An 18,084-nucleotide genomic window follows, 5' to 3' on the forward strand; every position below is an offset into this window, starting at 1 on the left:
CCCCAGGCTGCCATCAGAGACTCTCTGAAGGGAGAGGTTCAGAACAATTTAGAAATTATAGACCAGATCATAGACCTATCATAAAGCTTTCATCAGTCAATAAAACAGGCTTTTCTTTTCATAAAAAATGACTCAAACTTTTCTGTCTTATAAAAAGAATATTGATGCTGGAACCCTGAAAACTTTGTCTGAACTTTTATTCTTGCTGCTTCTCTTTTCATTTCCTGTTTTTCTTTTCTTTGTATGTGGTGAACATTTTCATGAGAGCTTTAATGCTTTTTGATCCACTTACGAGTGAAGTGCCTCAAATAACACGTCCATGTTGCCTATCTCCAATTTCCACCGTCAGGTCACCAGGCAGCCATGACCTCTTAGAAGCTGTGAGAGGGATGTCTTCATCAGGCCTCTGTTTCCTCCAAAGGAAAGGAAGAACATGAGATTGGGTGTGGAGAAAAATTGCACTTCAAATGCTTCTAGCATTTCCAAGGTCTCTGGAAAAAGCATCATAAGTAGTGCATACACTGAATGATTTTCATGCTGGCTTTGCAAGAAGAAAAACATCCTTTCTGTGAAGCACTTGCACCGATATCATCACAAGGTTCTTCTGTCAGGCTCTAGCCAACACACAGAGCAGGTTCCGTAATTCCCTGTTTCAATTAATTTTTCCTTCCCGAGTGGAAACCAGAAGCTGATTGCCACTCCTGGCTGAGCCCCACCTTGCCTCATGCTGCAGCCTGCAGAAGTGCTGGTGATTTCACTGCTGAGACTGAAGCCCCAGAACCGACCACAGGGTGCATACATTGCAACTGTCTGATTACACAAAGGCATTATTCAGGAAACATTTAGCTATATTTTCCCAATGTTTGTATGCTGGCCAAGCTCTTTGCAATTTAAATCTTTGTTGTAGGTAGAAAGCCAGTGTTTATATCTGCTTGTGTTACACCTGACAGTTGGGTGTCTGCTACTGGTTGCAGACATTCAAAGATTAATACAGGAAATAATTACAGAAGAGTATTACAGAAAAGTATTACAGATATTTTCCTCAAAGTGGTGCTGCATAGGTAAGGCAGAGAGCATCGCACATGAGTTGATTACTGTTATATACTCATTTAGCATCAGTTGACATATGTGTATTTCATGCACGAATGCTACTCTTGAGTTTTGCTCGCATAAATATTTTGGGACTATCTGTCAAGAAGATATCTGGAGAAATCAGTATTGGTCCATGGACAGGAAAAAAAAAAAAAGACAAATTCATCACATAACTTATTTGCAATGAATAATTTGGCCCATTCCATCTCTATCTCTGCACAGGCAACATGCACAGCAGCTGACAGCTCTAGGGGCGATGACACTCAGGAAATCAGCTCTCTACAGCATTGTCCTCTTCCCACAACTCAAACTTTTGCATTTTAATAGTAAGGCATTTTAAATTATTGCTGGGCAGTTGATTGAAATTTGCTGTACCTGTTTTCAAAACGTTGTAAGTAAAAATTGATGTGATTTTGAAAATGGAAAACTATTGTATGAAACTCTTTAGCACCAAGAGAGCTTCCTGGACTAAGGCCATAAGCTGCATTTGTTCAAGTCAATTTTGCATTAATCAGTGTGCCATGAAGATTACGTCCTATGTTTTTTTATTTAGTGGGTCATATATTTTAAAAAGTGCCTTTAAGTGTTTTGATGAAACACATTAAAAACCCACTGTAATGCCTAGGTGGCTGACAGTGTTAATATATAGCAGGTACATTTGCCTTTGCAGTTTAAATAATCTGGAGGAGATGCTTTATTATTTATTTTTAAATTTTATCACCAAAGATCCATAATCTGAAAATCAAATTTATGGTACTTGGCTCCAATACCTTCAAAAATATTAATGAATGTTTTCCAGTCACTCAACCACAAAATCAGACTTTTAAACAAAGTTTTTCAACTAGAAATTATATAAATGATCTGCTGTCCTTTTGCTCCACCAGGAGAGCATGAAAATTGGCTGAGGCAGTCTTTTTGTTACCTATTTTTTGGTCACAAAATACAGCTGGACTTCTCACAGCAACAAGATTCCATGTGAACTTTCTAGTTTTTGTGAAGAAATCTTGCTGTCATGGATGGTCCTGCTGTCAGCAGCAGCACATTGCAGTCTCACCTCCACTCCTGGGTGCAAAGGTGAGTATGCATGCGAATAAAAGTTTCAGGGTTTAACCCTCCATGTCAAAGTTAAGATAAGTATGTGTGGGCAGAAGCATGTCCTCCTGAATACACAAAAGAAAGCATGAAGGGAAAAGCAGTGTGCACATGCTGCTTCAGCCAGAAAAAAACGTCCCGGCACCTCACATTGGCACAGGCTGATGATGCTTCACCGCAGCTCTCCTGTGCCCTGGCTGCGGAGGGAAGAGCTCTCTCCATCACCCCTGTGCAGAACAAAGTAAATTTTCTGCCCTAAGTAGCAAGCTGCAGAGACACGGATGAACCTCTGGAGAGGGTCCTGGAGGTGGCATCTTGGGGCACGACAGAGCTGTGTGAGCAGATGAGAGAAGCAAAAGAAAAGCAGAAGCAGCAGTGGGAAGAGATGTGTACTTCAATCACTGTTTACCAGAAACCCAGATGGCTGGGGTTTTGGGGGTCCTTTAAAAATATTTTTTTAAAAATGCCAACATTTTCTCAGGCAGAAGACCAGCCCCAGGTCCTGCAGTGAGAGCTACCTTGTTCGTGTCCCAGAATTGCCCGTCTGCTGAGCAGAGCTCCTTGGGGGAAGAAGGCTTCTGCATCAGGGCCACCATGGCAAGAGGAAAGGATGGCTGTAGGAATTCACACATGCTTAAGGCCAGGAAGGAGGGACCCAAGCTGTGAATATGAATATTCGCAAAATGTATACCCACAGCTAAATGTGAAGGACTGGCTTCAGCTCGGTCTAGGATTTCAACACAGATTTTGTTTCATTGCTAATCTACCCAAACTAATTTGTCCATCTCTAGTAATTTTGCCCAGTGGGCCCCATCTCACAGCTTTTGGTCTTTACTCAGGCTATATGCCCATTGACCTCAGTAAGAGCTGTGCCAGGATAAAGATTGAATGAGGACTGCAGGATTCAGTCTGAATATCTTGAATACCATTTAGATATTATTTCCTGTATAAAGATCTCCATTTTTCTTCAAAGAAAACCATACAGAAGTAGGAGGATGATAACAGCTTCAGTGACATGATTCAAAATAATCACTTCTCAAATGTACATTTGAGGTGGAAAATAGGAAATGAACCTGTAGAAAGAAATACAGTCTACGTAACACACTGGGAGTGGTCAATGGGTAAACAAGTTCTGGCAGCAGTGAAGTATGTGAATACACAGGAATTATTTAGTACTTTACCCTGACTATGAGCAGGACCACACAAATACAGGCCTGTCACAAATATATATGCAGGGAATGATGACTCCAATTCATTACATTTAGTGGGATTCTGTGTGTTTTGCTGGGCTGCTGACCTACTGCAACAGTATTAAAATGCACTGGGGTGCATTTTTTAAATTACAGAGGAAACATGAGAGGAGCCTTTAAAAGGCTTTGCATATACAGCCAAGTCCACCCTTGGTGTAACTCTTCGAGTCCATACTTCCACTACAGTTGAGTCAAGCCCTGGGACTGGAGCAGACGTGTTCACTGACTGCTGTCCTATGGAAGTCATACAGCAGGTCTTAAAAGCTTGTCCGAGTTATTCTAATTTTGCATTGCCATGCAGTTTCATATCACTTTGTGTGGCCAGCAGCTGTTAGAGGCTTTGCTGAGCTCCATCACCATTTGTTAAAGACAGGGGGAGTCTGTAGTGGCTCACACAGGGTGGGACAGGAGAAAAGATGAGAGACCTGCAGACAGGGGCTTCGAAGAAATCGAATATGAGAGCTGGAGCTTGAGCTCCCTTATCTTGGCCAGCTCTGAAGTTGAAACTTGTGGAGTTTTCTTGGCCTTCCATCTAGGTCTGACCTATCCTCTGAGAGTATGTGGATATTTTTGGCTTTTTAGAATATACTGCACAGATCACAGATCAGAAAAATTACAGCTGGCAAAAACCTTACCTCATTTAGCCTGTCTGCCTGTCTGTGAAGTATCATTCCCTGGAGTCTGTTTTTGTAGTATTCATAACACAATCTAGAACTAGTGAAAAGGGGAAAGTTTGTCCAGAGAAGCCTGCCATTTAAGGGAAGGGGTTGATTTGGTGTTTTTTAGTTGTTGCTAATGTTTTACTTTGTCTAGATGAAATACACTAGAATTTAGACAGCTCTCCAGCACCTCTCTGTATACCTAGGTGCAAGAGAAGATATCTGTGGCTATTTATTTTTATGACAGCCTGTGTTTTAGACAGATCTAGAAGCAGCTGCTAACCACCATCTGAGCTGATTTTCATCTGAGGTGAGAATTAAAGACTACTGCATGACATGTGAATAATGCAACATAGTAGAGGCTGTAATTTAGTATTTGCACTGCAGTAGCACTTCCCAGTTCATCAAAATATACAGACACACATCAATGGTCTCCAAAACAAAACTATAACAAACATGGCAACAGCAGTTCAGATAGCATAATGTTAAAAAAAACCCACAAACCCAAAACCTCTAAAATGCCCGCAGATGCTTCTAGACCACTCAGGCACCACAGGAATGCAGCAGCACTTCAGGTGGGCTCCCACAGTGTCTGCCCAGAAAGGGGGGGTTGTAGGCGGTAGAAATCCCTTAGGGAGCCTGATTGTGGTGGGTGCTTTCTCCCTGCTTTCCTCTACCATGTAGAGTTTGCAGCCTCAGGCCTCTGGATCCTGCCTAGCAAATGGATGGGTTACAAAACAGCTCACTCTCGGTTTTATTGGGGCTGAAGAGGGGAGTGATTTATGTGACCACTGTCATGTCTTCAGAGAATTGTAGCAAACTTCCCTTTCACTAGGTCCAAACATAAAAAACCTGAAAAAAATAACATCTATATTTCTCTTGTTCAGAATCATCATTCCAAAGGATAACATAACATTTTACAAATTGCATGAGTCCTGTTTTGCAGTTGTTTTTTAACAGGTCTGACTTTGTTTCATTAACTGGCTTCTTCTGGCATAACTCTTTCACCCATCAACTTTACCTGTTCTTAGCTGCCTTCAAAGAAACTCCAAACTGTGAGTAGTATTTAATACTTCTTTCTGTAACACATCTGGTATTGCTTAAGGTTATGCACAGTCTCTTAGCACAGTCATTTTCCTTTCTACAGTACAAAATGAAACATATTGATTATAATTTGTTTCCACTCCCTTTTATCTTTTTTTTACTCAAAACTTTGAAGAAAATATTCAAAAAGTATTTTTCTCTAGTTTTTTCTTAGTTTCTGTGACAAACAAATTTATATGAAAAGTAACCTTGAGTGAAGGCAAAAGGATAAGTTTCGTTGTGGTTTTGCCAAAAGCATGTTTTCCCTTATGAAAATCCTCTAATAATCTCAAAATATTGGATAGAGATCTTACAGTTAGGGCACAGAATAGAAATCCAAGCATCCCTCAAAGTCCTGCAGCATTATGAACCAATCTGATGTTGCTGTTCGGGTTATCAGATAATTTTGTGAAGCATGTGCATAGCTTTCAATAAGGTGGACTAAAGGCCCTGAATCAGGAAATGTTGTGTTACCAAAAAACTAGTACAGCTGCATAATTCTGAGAAAGTATAAAAACTTGATGAACTCAGTGGGAAAGCAGGAAAGCGGGCCTGCAAGGGAAACTAATGGGTGACAAACGTTCCTTCTGTCCTATGACCCTCAATAACAATTAGAATCTGGAGTTGCTTTTCAGTTTTTCCCTATTTTTCTTGTTTGTTTTTTTTAAACTACAACAGATTTAAGGATCCCGTTAGCTTCTGTAACAGAGCTGGCATCCAGATGATTAAAAAGAAAAGACAATGAGTTTGCTTATTAAAATACTAGTTTTATGTTATTTTCCATTTAGAATTAGTTGTTCTTAATATCTTTAGTCCTCTGGCATTGTAGGGGAAAAAATAACATGACTTGCCCAATGATAAGCCTCAGCCTAACCTGAGGGACCTGGTAACGCTACCCAGCTCCCAGGTCAGGTGTCTGCAGCAGCGACCCATCTGACCCTGAAGTGCAAGGTAGTCCAGGCACTTATGGCCCCTTTTTCCCTTCTTTACCTGGCTCCTTAAGGTTTTCTAGCTCTGCACACTCTAGCCACATCCCCAGTCTGGAAGAAGAAGGGGGCTAAAGCTGTGGCATGTGCCATGCAGGGCACCTATTCCTGACACAGCCTGAAGGACTATTTTAAACTCTAATAAGTTAATGAAGGCTTTGAACTGGGTTTTAAATTATTTTCTTCCATCACATTAGCTTTAAAAGAATTTCCCTAATGGTACACCTTTCTCACTCTTTCCACATATGGAAGAGCTTTCTTCCAGTCCACTGCCTACACTTTTCAATGGCATTCTCCAAACTTTTTTTCCATTTCTATTTCTTAATCTGTTTCCTATTTCTTATTTCTCCCTTTCTGAAACAGCACTTCTCTTGCATCAGGTTCACACCATGACCAGCTCTCCTTCCCCTCCTTGCTGCCACGTTTTGTTCTGTAAGCAGAATCCCAGCTGGACTTTGGGATTAGGAGAGGAAGAGAGAGACTGACACAGTCTTTCACACTGCGGATGGCGTTTGAATGTGCTTTGTGCAGTTCAGGCAGCAAATGAAGTAAGCAAAAGAAACAGTAAAATGCTACAAAAATGGGAACTGTGTCTTCTCAATTAATTCCTTTGCTTCTGTCTTCCTTAGTAAGTATGAGCCTCAATAACCTTATTAAGGAGTGGGGTTATTTGAGAACAGCTTTCCTGGCAAGGACAAATAACACTGTTGGGATGCAGCTATACTATTCCTTGGCCTCATGGCTGGTGATTTTCCATTCTAATGACACATCCAAGACTTGTCTATTTTGATCACCAGTTTGCTCTAATAGAGAGAACAGCAAACACTTCCAATGTGTGATTTTCATGGAGAGCAGCTTCTTAATGTTATTAAGTTTATCTGAAAAAGAAATATAAACAGTGAATTATGTCCGAATGTCTTTCCAAACTATGCTCATGGAATGACAAGTAGAAGCATCCAGTACAAAGGGTGTTTGCCTTCCTTTCCACAGTGAAACTGCATTTCCTGAACATACTTTTCATGGATATAGGACATTTAAGCACCACCAGCATTACTCTGTGGTTCATTGTATTTGTGGTAGCACAGGATGATGTATTCGGAAATATCTGCAGGGAACCAAGAATTATCAAGAGGATTTCACAGAGGAAAACGAATTATTTAAAGGAGCAGCTGAAATGTATTTCTGTTCTGAACGTCCCCTAGAGCCTGGCTAGTAGGGACATTCAGCCCATAAATATGGACTAAACCCTATTTTCATAATTGATTTGCAGTTCATCTTTAAGTGCTAAGGAGGCCAGGTGGTTCAGCAGAGACTGCAGCTTGATTCCTGTACAATAAAGAGTCTGTGCACGCTGCACTCAGGCAAGTTATACCATGGACAGTTGAGGCCGATAGGAATCCATGTAATAATTCTCACTCCATCATTTTCAAACATTAGTGACTTACAGGCCCTGATCTTAGTTCTGAATTTGCCTTCGTTTTCATTGATTTTGTGGTATATCTCATGCCCATTGCAGTAAATTACCGAGATCATAAATGATGACTCATGAAGCTGAGAGTGAAGTCAATGCCATTGGGGTGAAAGAAATTAATGGATGCAGTTGGACAATATCTTTGTGCTTTTCTGTCTCTGTTGCGTGAACCTTTTCATTGCACGTGGGCCTTGGGAAGACTGCGAATGTTATCACAAAAAACATCTCTATGGCTCAGAGTTCTGTTGCACCTCAGTAAATGTGCAGGGGACTGAAGAAAGGAGAGATACCAGGGATTTTGGTCATTTTTTAAAACTTCTCTGTTTCTTAGGTAAAAACATGATGCTGGCCCTGTAACTGTATAATTGCACTCCTTACAGGAGTAGGCCAGCAGAAATTGAGATAGCATTATCTAAGGCAGTTATAAACTTCTACGAGTAACAATAATAAGGTTGCTCTATATATAGAACATGTTTCCCCTTTGTCTTCTGGGGGTCAGGGGGAAGGAATCATTACTGTCATTATATTTATTGACAGTACTGCTGAAGCACTCTTCATACTGCCCGAATGCCTGGCATTATCTTTCCTTAGGGGGCTAAGTCAGTCACAGCAAACAATAGTGGATCCTTTAAGAAATACTTTCCATATTGCATAATACTCAACTTGGGAAAAACGCTTCACTAACTTCAACCACAGTACGTTTTTTACGGAGGAAAATGTAATCCAACTGGGGGTAAAGGAGCTTGCATGGACTTAGTATAATAAAGGGCTCTTTGATAGAATTAAACCAGTGTTATTTGTTGGCCATCCAAAGGCTGCCTGCTACCACAGACACCACAGAACAACATCATTAGTTATAGTATCAGCAGCAATACAGATTGCATTGATTTGCAGTTTGGTGATTGTGAAGTAACTAAGTGTTTGGATGGCTGAGCGCTGCCCTGACACAGATAGAAGCCTGACTGCTGGAGTCAGGGACTGCCAGCATGAATGTGACATGAATCTTTCATAATCCTCATCACATCAAGAGACCCTACCAGAAGTGATGCCCAGTTGCTTCCTGCCAATGGGACTGTCCCTGATCTAATGGGATATTGTGTTTTTAAGTATTGCAAGGTCAGTCATAAGGCTCTTAGTCATGTGTGTACCCAGCAGGGGCAACAAATGCAAGTAACTCAAAGGACAAAAAGATCTGACATTTAAGCAGAGAGACTATTTCTACTGAGCAGGAACAATATTTGAAAGAAGCAGATTGGGAACTGAAATGACACCATTCCTTGCTGCTTTCAGTATTTTGATGTTGCCACCATGGCAGCGGTCAACAGTGAAACAGCACCTCAATGGGAAAGTGCTTGCTCACACAGCGATCCGCTGATCAAGTACAATGCAAAGTGCAGCTCCTGGGATTGCCAGCATTTATAAACAATATAGAAGAAGCATTGTTATAGAAAACTTGCCAAATCTATAGGGCCTTTTAAATTCTCAAATAAGAAGCCTAAGAAATTTATGACTGTGTTGCTAGATGTGGAGGCCAAGTAAACTCACAATGTTGATCTTAGTTGTGTTTAAATTTCTCCTGCCTTCTGGCACTTTGAGCCATAGTGGAAAGAAATCATTCACTCCTAGCAGCATTAAGCGTTTGGAAACACAGGGGTACCATGGAAGAGCATTAAGAACATAAATTATGTCACACAAGTGGTCCCAGAACTGGTGGTGGGTACGTTTCCTCTCAGACATTGCAGATCTGTAGTGACATGGGTAGGCACAGGAAACAAACAGCCCCTGAACAAAACGGGGAGCCAGCCCCTGGCTTACCAGCTTTCTGCATCAGGCTGCATGCTTTTAAAGCACTGTTGCAAGCAAACAAATAAACAGAAAGCTTGAGCTTCCAGACCTTGTAGTTCCTTGCTGAAGACATGAATGTCTTTGTTAGATGATTGGTATTCAAAGGCATTCTTTGTTTATCTGTATATACAAGTCCATATTAAATGTGGTTAAGTCTGGGATGGAATGCAGTATGTGGGCTTTCTCTTCCTGTGCTTTTAATTGCTCTGCAAGTTCCACGTTTAAAAAAGAATCTAGCCAGCTTGGCACCCCGTTAGGGATCAGAGCTTAGTGAGAGCTTGGAGAGCCCCCGGACCAGGGCAGCAGAGCAGCGAGGGTGCAATCGCCCTCTCCGAGGCAGCATGGGCTGGATGAAACCTCTCAGAGCAGAATGGAAGTCATCTGTCTCCCCTGGAAAGGTTTTGGTTAGAAGAAGCTTATTTTTCATTCCTTTACAGAGCATTTAATTTTAAACGTAGGGTAAAGACTGTCAAAAAGTCCCAAGTACTACTGTGTGTAAGAACAGCAGCCACATGATCTATCATGTGGAAGATTACCTTGATTTAATGCAAGGCAAAATGCAGTATGTTTAACCCAGAGACAAATGAAGCACTTATCTGAAAAGTAATTTTAATGAAAAAATTATGTGAGATATATACATATTCTTCTAGCGAAGCTTATTAAAGTTAGTAAGATTTCCTGGTAGAAAGTTTCCTTCTTGTTTTTATGAACAGTGAACTTTATCACCTTCTTCCCTTCTATTTCCATTTTCTTTTCACTTACGAAAAGTCTGCAACTTTTGGAGAAGAAAGACTTAATAAAGATTAGGGAGAGAGAGAATGAGAATGAATGCCTGCCTAGGTACCTGTACATACACAGTGAAGAGAGTTTGTATTTGTCATCCATGTGTTACATAGATCAGCAAGACTGTACACTACAGGAGACACTTATTAAGAAAAATGAGTTAGACAAAACCAGTATAAAAATCATCATAGGTTTTGATTGCTTAAATCTGGCCCAGATCTTCAGTGAAGTGTGATTAATTTACTTGTGCTTCAAAGCCATCTCTTAAAATCATTATAAATCATACTACATTTCCAAGAATGAAAGTAGTGAAAACATTTCTTTCCATTCAATCAGGATTTTTTTTCTGTTGCTTTTTTTCCCCTTTCATTTATTATCTTTTTTATGTCCCCACAAAAGAAGATAGTTTAGCTTGAAAAGGCATGCTTATCTTTCCTTGTTACAAACTCTTGTTCTTGTACTACACACAAGACCTCAGTAACAAAATCTTATGCAAGAAAAATGCTGTTTACTCTCTGAACAAAATTTCATGTGATTCTCTCCTGAAAAGACTCATTGCTGAAGTTTTATTTTTTAATGAAATGACATCTAATGTTTTTCTTTGTTTTAGTAGAGTATGCTAAAAACCTGCAGAAGCATGGATTGTTATTAGTTTATCCTATTTCTGAGAATCAGTTTATTAAAATCCATTATTATGGTTAGGCAGAATCACAGATACATTTTATTTGATATCGATATTGAATAATCTTTCTGAAAGTTCTCTGCATGTGTCCTCTGAACAAGAATATGATGCTTGCAAAAATAGGCCAGTGAGGAAAGAAAAGGGTTTGGTGAGGCTGTGTTTATTGTTCAATAAATCACAGTCACTATAAGTGACCTGCTGACTTCAAGTTCTTTAGGTCAAGGAACCCTTTGCTATTCTGCAACTTCACCTTTTTGCTGAGCCTCTTAATCAAAAGTGTAAAGCCAGAAAGAGCGTCAAACAATCAAGAGCTGGATGATTGGATTGGTTATTTTAAATGACTATAGCTATGGTTGTGACAGATTTGGGGATAGATTGCATCGTCTCAGCCTCACTAAGTAGGTTGAATAGGTTGAACATTTTGTGAAAAACAGCACACACACACACACAAATATAAATTCAAATGAAGCCATCACTCCAAGGTACTCTGACAGACAATTAATTTACTACATGTGTAAAAGCTGCAGGGATTAAAAAAAATTTCCAGTATAGTGAAAGCTCCGCTTTGCCCTAACAGAAATGAATGATAATTTTTAACGGCTTTACTATATTAACATATATTTGCTGTGCTATTTTATTAAGGTTTTTATCTTAATTCAACCTGGTAATTTGTATTGGTTCTTGTGATTTTACCTGGGCTGTTAATGGCACATTCAAAGGTGAGAGGGATACAAACCAAATTATGGCACAAAGAAGTAAAGATTAACCATATGTAAACAGTGATGAAGATTCCCTTTCTCTTCTGCAAGTTCTGAAATGTGTGGTTTCAATGATGGTAAACATCACAACAGAAAGCAAGAATTAGGCAGATAAAACCAAAACCAACATCTGGGTCATTACCATGGGGTTGCAACTTTGATTTAGTTAATGAGCTAATAATAGAAGGGAGGCTATGCTGTCCTTTACTGGGATGGAAGCAGATCTGGGAAGTTTTACATCTGAAGGCAGTCTGGAAGCATAGTGAAGCAGCTATGAGTCTGCCACAGGATTTTGTGGGCAAAGTGCCCTTGTGCTTAGGCTGCTGACAGAAAGGGAGCTAGCCAGCAACCTTATTCAACACAGGAAAATCCTAAACCAGAAAGGTACTGGCAAACCAAAGAGAGGGAAGAGAAAAGCTACACATGGCTTAAAATTTTTCCACAATCTACAGTATGACTTGTTAATACATATGATAAACTGCACAATGCAGTAGCTTCATTAGGCCTTGACTTGGGGAGAATTAAGACCATATGACCATGCAAGACTGAAAGAGATGGATGATATTCACAGCCACAGTAAAAAGTAAAACAATAATTTAAAAATCAACAATGTTACTAAGAAGATTACACAGAAGAACCAACCACTAGATACCATGGAGAGCTATGATTTGTAGCATACAAATGGTCATAAATTATTGCTTTAGTAATCAGACCTAGACAGGAAACATCTCTCAAAATACTTTTTTGATGGAAAGGAGCTCTTGAGGAAGAGGAATCAGGCACAAAGCAGCCCATTTTATGGGACTTTTAAAACTATTTTTTTCCCCTAAAATTTATGAAAGAAATATCTGTTGGGGTTTGGGGTTTGGGTTTTTTTCCCCCCCACTTCAAGCAAGCCCTCTACTTTACTAGAGAATAAAGTCTGAGAGGGAAAAATGAAAAACAATCTGAACAATCTTTATTGAAAATGCTTACTTGGAAGAAGATCTTTCTCTAGGAGCTCTACTATTAGCACAGAGCAAAGAAAAACTAGTAAGATGGAAGGCAGATACAATATGATTCTAAATTTCCTTCAGAGCTTAAATTTCCCAGATCTGCTTACTTCCCATTAAAGAACATTGCAGCTTCCTTTCTATCATTAGCTCATTAAATAAAAACAAGTTAAACAACCCAATGGTAATGAATCAGATACTGTTTTCAGTTGTATCTGCTTCCCTATTCATGGAACATATATCTTCATCACATAAGCAATTTCAAAAACTGAGATGGGAGTTACATGGTGTTCTTATCACTGACTGATCAGACACTACTGGAGCATTTCATTGTGCAGAACTACAGTGTAGTATTACAGCAATATATTATCCCCTTTCTTGAAGATCTTATGTGTAAGCAGAAGAAATTGGCTTTTATGTTTTAAAGAAAAAAAAGAGAAAGTGAAGAAAGACTCAGAAAAACATACAGACATTACAAATATGGCCCAGTGCATGCATTTAATTGTGCTCTTTTTTTACTCTATATAAAGTATTTTCTATATGAAAATTTTAATTTGCTGGCTACCTAATCAACTTTTATGCCATGGGAAAAACCAGAAAACAATTGCCCTGATAAAAGGCTAATGAAAAAAAAAAAAGCTAAATAGCTTCCAGAAGAATATTTGATCACCAGTAGTGTGTGTGCTGTAGGCCAAAATGTTCTTGGCTTCCTAAAAAAAAAAAATTCCAGGTTGAAGGCTCTGCATGACTATTATAGTTTGACTCATTCTATTGAGGCTGAGATTATAGAAAAAAAAATGTATTTCTGTGACTTCTTGTGCCAATATAAACAAATACAAGTTCTTTCCTTAGTCATTTGCAAGCTTATTTGGAGAAACTCTAGAGATGAGGAAAATGATTGAATGCAGTAATATCATAGGGGAAGAGAAAAATAGAAGTATAATACATGGAAATGATGAGAGCCAAGATGGGAAGGGGAGAAGACTAAAGAATAGAAAATGTTTAGATCCATGGGGAAGTACTGGTAAGACTCATCTGCTATGGCTGGTGGAGAAGATGACATTTGGGAGAAAGCTAGAGTGATCCAGCTATGGACTGGGATTCACTGGCTTTCCAAGACTGTGGGTGTCTCTAGAGTTATGTTATCTGTAATAAAAATAAAAACTGGAAAAAAAATTAACGTTTGTCAATGTAGTCTTCAAAGGTGAAACCTACTGAGTTGAGTGCAAAGATTTTGATTCCTTTTAAGACAGACTGTATGTTCCTCTTCCCTCCCCATGTCCTTGGACTAATTCCAGTCATGTTTGGATACCTAGGTCTTCTACAGGATTATTTTGTTGATGGCTTTACTTACCTGGAAACCACCTGTGGCTGTGTCCAGCTATCTGTGGTCATCTTAGTTGGTTTTATGTCTATGCAAAGGATTCAGATTTAGAGCAAAGAAGCTACCTATGGCTATCTCTTGACTAGCTTGTCAGGGATCTACCTCAGGATGGCCACCAGGAAGTACTAAAGAGAAAGACAAAACCCCCATCAAATGCACTGGCTTGTACAGATCATATTCTTAGGCACCTAATTACTGTTGTACATTGGTCGGTGTATATTTCTATTTCACCAGACAACTGGGTATGTTAAGCATGCTGCATTATCAGTCTAGCCCAAAAGTCTGTCAGATCCCCCAAGACCGCGGAAGATGAGATTGACGAAGTTTGCTGTCAAAATGTTTTGCTGACTGTCCTTTAGCTAGTAGCAAAAGAAGTGAGTCTGAGGCTGGGAGAATCGACATTCAATACATGGAGGTTAGAGTGCAGCTCCGACATCTGTGTGTCATCAGTTCAAGTATAGCTTGGGTTTGTGGTGTTAAGAAGTCACTGGACTTGTGTTAACTGGCAGATGCTCAGTGGTGCCAAGGAAGCTACCCAAGGAGTGTGCATTGACTTGGATGCTGCTGATCTCTGTATATTTGTTTGGGAGCAAGTGTCCACTTTATCTTGATAAAAAGAACCCACCAACCAAACAATAAAATTGATGCTGTCTTGCTCTGCTGGTCTGTGGTACTCTAATACTGGATTGATTCTTCCCCAGATCTCAGTGAACGCATAAAGGGACAAAAGTAAGAATGCAGCAAACTCCTAGCCCTCAGCCCAGCTAAAAAAGCTCAGTAAATGAATTAAAAGAAAAATATTAGCAGACCTAAGCCTCACCCCTTCTAAATCATGCACCCAAAGAGTTGCAAGAAGGTGGACCCCAGGACTCTTCGTATCGTAGATTGGGCCATCAGCCAAAGGACTGCTCCACCCACCACCCCCTTTAGACATTTGTGTCTCATTAGCTCGTGACAGATTATGTGGGTTTGGCGATACAATCTCATACAGCGTGACTCAATACAATTTCTTGTTATAAAGAATTTTCCTTGGATGTATAGAAGCTTGCCTCAAATGATTGACTATCCCTGCTACTTGCAAACCAGCAGGCAGTCTGCTAGCCAATTTACCTGAGTATTTTCTCAAGTACAGTAGTTTTGCACAATTATTCTACCGTGGTGGTTCTGGTGCTTATGTAAAAGGTCATATAACATGAAAAATGACAGAAACTGACATATTTTTCTCATACTCAAGTGGTATTTTTTCAAGTGGAACAAGGGGTGACTTAGTGAACTAATCACTGCTCTTTGACATACACAATGGCAGTGAAATAACATTAAAAAAGGCACTGAAGGTCTCTTGCAGTGGAGCATGGTTAGTGCTTTTAGCTTTGGTTTTAGAATTATTTTTAAAAAATAAGATGACATCACATCAACTGGAGTTTTGAAATTCTGTCTTAGTCCACTAGATGGTGATCCTTGTAAATCAGGATTCAGGTAACTAAACAAGACTCAGGCTGTCAACCATAAAAAAACACACACTCTAGTATGCAGAACAGAAAAACTTAATTACAATATGACACAATTTGCATCATAAACATATAAAACCAAAAAACAAATCATGGTTGAGAAATTGCTTGAGCATATGACTGCACTGTGCCCTCAGCATTACATCAATGGGAGTATTGAGACCCAGTTACCAAGAAAACTGAACTTGTTCTATCTTCCCACTGCAAATCAGTTTGCAACATCCAAGCTGCAAACCTCTTTTGGAACCTCATAATGAAAACTGCAGCAAGACATTGTGGTTATTTGAGGCTGCCTTCAATGCACACACATTTAAGCATATTTGGTTTTCTGCATAGCATGCACAAAATTCCATACATAATCTTAACATAAAACAAAGGCTTAGGATGCAGTAATAGAAATGTTTTATTAATCAAATATATTTACATTTCTTCATCTTCTTTTTAAATGTGTGCCTGTTATTTTCATTTAAACACAATGTAATCTTTACAGTTGATATCACAAGAATACAGCTACATGCATGACTTAATTGGTCCTTTGCAGTAAAAAAGATGCAATTTTATGAAGGTTAAAAAATGCAAGCAAGCTGTTTACCTTTCTAATTACAGTGTCATTATTATTTTTATTACAACAGAGGACCCCTTCAGCATACTCTATATCTATTGGGTGGATTTATGCACTTTTTCAAATTGGCTTGATGTCAAAACTTCCAAAGTCTAGATAAAATATTAAAAAAAGATTTCATGCAGTCCCAGAATATTTTATTTTCTGGAATCTTATCCACAGAAAGGACTTGGATGGAACAGAAGAGTGCTCTAATTGCAACTAAAAAAAAAAATCATAGCAATTGATGATTCTCAAAAGCAATGAGGCCTTACTTTTGGACTTTCACCTATTTAATTGTCTGAAATCACATCATTTTGTCAGTTATAAGACAGCATCACATAACATAATGGCACCATACAAATAATAAATAGTAATTAAAAGGAGAGATGATGTTACCAGAAGGAAAGATATACACATCATTGCTTGTAAGTTTCTAGTATGTAATGTGCTGTAATTCTTACATTATTCCCAACTCAGCTTTCTTTCATGGGAAGACAAGCAAATTGTATTAAAAAAGATCATATTTGGGGTCTATAACCGCAGGTTCATAAAGGACCTAATGACTTTCTGAAAGGAATAACTCTATGAATGTATAAAATCTAATTCCACACTGAAAAAAAATCAGAACTAGGCACAATTTTTAAACATGACTTCCAACCTTCTCAGGGTTAGAAAAAAAAAAATTAAAAAAACAAGCTTGTATTTATTTACCAGAGTACAAAACAGAGATGCCAAGTGCTTCAGAAATTCTGAAATGGCAGGCACATAATCACTACATTTAAAGATAATTGTACTACTTACTGCTTCAGTTTACTGTGTGCAAACACATACTGTATTCATAATACACCTAAATGTATGGTTGTTCTGTCAATACATGAACAGAAGCTCAGCATTTGGGATTTGCAGACAGGAACTAGATTCTGTTTAGTCCAAACCTAAGATGTATTTTAGCTTGTCCATGTTAGTTTTACATTTGCTGTATTGTAAAAGAATGCCAATTGTACTTGAGAAAAACCCACTATGAAATCATGGGTTTTCACCAAACTGTTTTTGTATGCCGCCAAATCAGTTGTGAAAGGCCATGTATAAAATAACACAAAAACTGAAATTGTGCTTAGGCATCTGGCACAACATAGTGATTTACACAGGAAAGACTTATTTGGAAGAAAAAAAGTAAATTCTGCAGAAATCCTACTCTGGTGCATTATTTTTTTTTAATCCAGTAAAATCTTGAAATAATTGATCTTTATTTCATGCCCATTCAGGAGAATATTTAGACACATGTTTAATTAAAACATATGAGTAAGCCTATCTATATTCAGCAGGGAACTTGCAATACCTGTAGCACATACTTACATTCTATTTGCATTATAGAATTCAAATATAAATCCCTTTCTGCAAGAAGCTGAGTGCTCTGCACTACCAATAACCACACCCCTGAACAGGAGAGCACAGTTAGATAATGCAACAGCACAAGTCAGTGATCTAACAGATAGCTCACATTTGCTCATCGGAGCATGACATATCTCTTTTCCCACTTACTCTATTTATAAATTTCTGCCTTTTTTTTTTTCCCTTTGGTGAGACTATCTATTTGTTTGCAGAAGTGATCTACAGCTGCTGTTCAAATGTTAACTAAAAGCTTGTGCCCCACCAAGATGTTACTTCACATTAAGCCTTTTAAATAAGGGAAAGTGTGAACTACCAGGCGTGAGGGTCTGAAAGGTTTGGGATTAGATTTTGTTTTTTTCTGTTTGATTAGCCTTGCTAGGAACAAACCAATGTTCAAATAGTCACCTTTAAGTTATAATTTTTCCTACCCAGCTTCCCATGCTTCTTTGAACCTAAAAAAAACACAAACAAACAAACACATTTATATAGTAGCTAAGAATCTC

Source organism: Buteo buteo, chromosome Z (assembly GCF_964188355.1).
Source record: "Buteo buteo chromosome Z, bButBut1.hap1.1, whole genome shotgun sequence".
NCBI classification, from domain to species: domain Eukaryota; kingdom Metazoa; phylum Chordata; class Aves; order Accipitriformes; family Accipitridae; genus Buteo; species Buteo buteo.